Raw genomic sequence first — 1,525 nt, forward strand, 5'->3', positions numbered from 1 at the left:
TCAACTAGTGTTTCTGCTGTAGTGAGTGCAAATTTTGTTAATTCACATTGCATTGTTAGTATGTATCGGCACTCGTTTGAAATACGAAGAGGACCTACAGTGTCGATTAAAATCACTTCAAAACTATTGTTAGGTGTATTTGTTTGTACAAGTGGTTCTTTAATGTGTTTTGTTTGTTTCTACTACCTTTGTCGCAATACATATACACTATCGGACAAAATAAAGAGTATGATCACTAATTTTCTCTTAAAATCAAGTGTAAAAGAGAAAGTAGATAATTGTTTTTTGATATCCCGTTATAGATAATTATATTATTTATATTTTACAAGCAAAATTATTTAGGTCAGTCTTTCTTTTTATGTGCATAGGAGAAAATATTAAAGGCAAGTAAAATATAAGTGCGACAAAATAAAGTGTAATTTTTTTGGTGCAAAATTTTTGAACTTTTTTTTCAAAAATTTTTTAAAAATAAAAAGGTAAGTTAATTTATGATATCTCTTTTTTTCAAAATACATTAAAGTTTTTTATATTAGAAACTTATCAAATGGTTAAAATTAACATTTAATTAATCAATTTTACCAGACGGCCAAAATGAAGCCTTTGTCCACAGAAATTAAAGATTAATTGGTAAAAGATCGTGAAAATGGGATGAAATACAAGGAATTGGCCAAAAGATATAAAATTTCATTATCAGGAGCACGAAATATAGTAAACATGTACAAAATAAGAAAGTCAAACGAAAGTTTAAAGAAGTTCTGTGGAAGAAAATTAAAGACTACAAAAAAAGATGATGACCATATTGCAATTCTAGCGAAAAAAATCCTTTTATATCAGCTAGAATGGTTAAAGAAGAATTAAAATTAAATATTTCACGCCGTACGATTCAAAGGAGACTCAACCAAACTGGCTTAAGAAATTTCTATTCGAAGAAAAAGCCCCTGTTGCGTGCTGCTAATATAAGAAAGAGACTAGAATTTGCAAAAAAGTACGTAAATATGCCCGAATCGTTTTGGAATCGAATTATTTGGTCAGATGAATCTAAGTTTGAATAAAAAAATACAAAACGTCGACAACGTGTATGGTGCGAGCCTTCCCAAAGACTGAAGTCGAAAAATATTACCCACACGGTTAAACATGGTGGTGGAAGTCTTATGGTATGGGGCTGTTTCTCAGCCGGGGGAGCGGGTAGACTTGTAAAAATCGATTCAAAAATGACTGGGGAGCATTACGTAGGCATTTTGAAAGATAATTTAAGGAGTAGTGCAGAAGATATGGGCTTAAGGGAGTTCATCTTTCAACAAGATAATGACCCCAAGCATACGAGCAAGGTGGCAAAAAACTTTTTTAAAGAAAATAATATCGAGCAATTGGAATGGCCTGCTCAGAGCCCCGACCTGAATCCAATAGAACATTTGTGGACTGTTCTAGATGACAAAATTCCGTTAGAATCCCGGAGAAACATCAATTTATTTTGGGAAAGGATGCAGGAGGAATGGAATGCGATTCCAAATAATGTCTTAAACAA

This window comes from Lucilia cuprina, chromosome 4 (genome assembly GCF_022045245.1).
Source record: "Lucilia cuprina isolate Lc7/37 chromosome 4, ASM2204524v1, whole genome shotgun sequence".
Taxonomy (NCBI): domain Eukaryota; kingdom Metazoa; phylum Arthropoda; class Insecta; order Diptera; family Calliphoridae; genus Lucilia; species Lucilia cuprina.